Below are 2,755 nucleotides of genomic sequence, written 5' to 3'. Positions count from 1 at the left end.
AAAACTTACCACTAAGGAGATAGGACTCTTTGTTGCAATTTACAAATTGAATAGTCAAAGTTGGGTTCTGATGCTTCTGAAATGGGGGCACAAAAGATAAAGTAAGATGTATGGTTAGAGACAGAGGAAAGGGTAGAGGTCACCAAGAAACTTCACCATCAAACTCTAATCTTAGGGCCACATCAAGAAACAAGTGAAAGAAAGAGCCCTAAGATGTAAGTACTCTCCAGACAACATTGAGAAGTTCTCCTACCACAATTTCTCTTATTTTTTGTCTTGTTTCTCTTTCCTAGTGTTAGTATGCTTGTTCCTAAGTTTTGCTCCCTGCTGACATTCACCTGTTTTTCTAAAATCTCTGACTGTATACAAGGAAATTCCTGCAGACCTAAAAACAAAAATTTTTTTTTGTTCCTGTGCTGTACCCAAAACCTGCTAAATTAGAATTTCTTCCATCGGATCCCAGATATTGCATTCCTTTACCTCCTTAAGTTTTCCAAGCTATGCTAATTTGCAGTCAGAAATGACAGTCATATTGATAACCAAAGTTCAAGAACTAACTCTGATAGGGAGAGTTTGCTTTTCCTAGGGATCTAGAAGAGTAGAAAGCTAATAAACCTAAAGGAGCACAATAATAATAATTATACTAATGTTAATACTAATTGCATTAGCTACTTTAATTCTCAATAGTTCTGAGGTAGTTATTATTACTTTGCATGTACGGATCTTACATACGAGGTGTTCAAGGCATCAAAAGTTCACATGAATTTCTAAACATGTGAATACTCTAGTAAATATTCAATATTCTTCACTACCACACTTCCTGCCTGCCATGTTGAAATCACTGTGGGTGGTGATAGTCCAGACACACTGTCTACATCTTATCTTTTTCTTGTTGGGCTGAGCCATTCATACTTCCATGCCCTCTACCTGAAAGGCAGGATATTGCTAATAAAGATGACTTCTATGATATAAACTAATCAAGACTCCACTCCTTTTTAAGGCAATGTATATTATTAACTAGCATTCTGTGATTCCTTTTGGAATCTACTTCATAGATTAAATCCATGGCCTAAGTTAGTTTCATAAGTTTTTCAGAATTGCCCATCAATCAGTATGTGATGTAAGATAAAGCAGTAAGAGTTTTCCCCCAAAGAATGGTCTTTCCCTTTGTGACAAATTATTCTTGGCGATATAATTAGCTAGTTGGGTTATTGAAACAGATGGGAAATGTTTCTTCCAAAATTTCAGAACTGAAATGATTCTTATCTGTCTGGTGATAAATGTCAATTAAAATAGCTCTCCCTTCACAGGAAAAATTAAGAAAAAAATTAGTTTAAGAAAATATCAACACCAATTTCCAGGGGAAATTTGTTTCTGCAGTAAGACAAGCAAAACATATGAAATCCCTAAAAACTAGGAACAGTCTGTTTTCTGAAGTCAAGCTCACATCTGGAGATTTTTATAAACTTCATTGGAGAAGATCCAGTTTTTTTTCTTTTTTAGCAAAACAAAAAAATTCTTGTTTGTTGAATTTGATCTAAAAATGTCACTTTTAGCCAAGTCCTGACACAGTTCCTACATGACTGGAAAATACTCTCTGTGCTGACAAAGATGCAAAGATCTTAGATATTAAGGCCATCACTCAGCTGGACACATCTTGCTTATAAATCATGTCTCATGCCCATCACCACAGGACTGATTAACAAGAAAAGAGTTGATGGTGGTAGCAAAATTTTAAAATCTCTGGTAAGCCCAGTGTGTTTGTTAATATTCCTTAAAAGTTGCATTTAAAGGATGCTATTTACAATTGGCATTTTGTCAAAGGTTGTTTATTAGCATATATTAATTGTACAAAGTAATGGATTTCATTGTGACATTTTCATTCATGCATATAATGTATTTTGATCATATTCACCTCCTCTATTGTCCTCTTATTTCTCCTTTCTCTTCCCTCTATTCCTTCCACATCCTTAAGAGTTCCCCCTTTTACTTTCACATGTTCCTCTTCCCCCAAACTTGTCTTTCTGAGTATGGCTTATTTCACTCAACAGGATGATTTCCAGTTCCATCCATTTTCCTGCAAATGACATAATTTTTTTCTTCTTTATGGATGGATAAAATTCCATTATATATACAATATTACATATATATATGTATCACATTTCTTTATCCATTCATCTGTTGATGGACACCTTAGGCTGGGTGGCTATTGTAAACATGGGTATGCAGGTATCTCTACAACAAGATAACTTTCATTCTTTTGGATATCTACTCAGAAGTGGTATAGCTGGATCATGTTTTATTTTTTTATTTTTTGAGGAACCTCCAATATTGATTTCCACAGGGGCTGTACAAATGCACATTTCCATCAACAGTGCATTCTAGCCAGCATTTTTTTTTAATATGGAACACTTCACAAATTTGAAAATCATTCTTATGCAGGGGCCATGCTAACATTCTCTGTGCCATTATAATTTTAGTATATGTGCTGCCAAAGTGAGCACCCAAAGGCATTTTCAACTCTGGTGTCTATTATGGTTTGCAGATGAAGTGTTTCCCCCAAAAGGCTTATGTGTTGAAGACTTGGTCCCCCAGCTGGTGGTGCTGCTGACAGGTGATTAGATCATGAGGGTGCTAACTTCATCAATGGGTTAATGCAGTGATGAGTTCCTAACTGAATGGGCTATTAGGAGGTGGGGCCTGGTTGAAGGAAGGGAGTCACTGGGGGTGGGACTTTGAAGGGTACATCTTGTCC

General features: G+C 36.0%; 1 non-coding gene across 1 annotated transcript; it reads right to left on the bottom strand.

The window, feature by feature from the left end:
• Positions 1–2,397: 2,397 nt before the first annotated feature.
• LOC141425200 (U6 spliceosomal RNA) lies at positions 2,398–2,504 on the bottom strand. The gene has a single exon (XR_012450289.1). It is a non-coding gene; the product is annotated as a U6 spliceosomal RNA (small nuclear RNA).
• Positions 2,505–2,755: the final 251 nt, after the last annotated feature.

This window comes from Castor canadensis, chromosome 7, assembly GCF_047511655.1.
Source record: "Castor canadensis chromosome 7, mCasCan1.hap1v2, whole genome shotgun sequence".
NCBI classification, from domain to species: Eukaryota; Metazoa; Chordata; class Mammalia; order Rodentia; family Castoridae; genus Castor; species Castor canadensis.
This window is presented reverse-complemented; position numbering and strand designations above follow the sequence as displayed.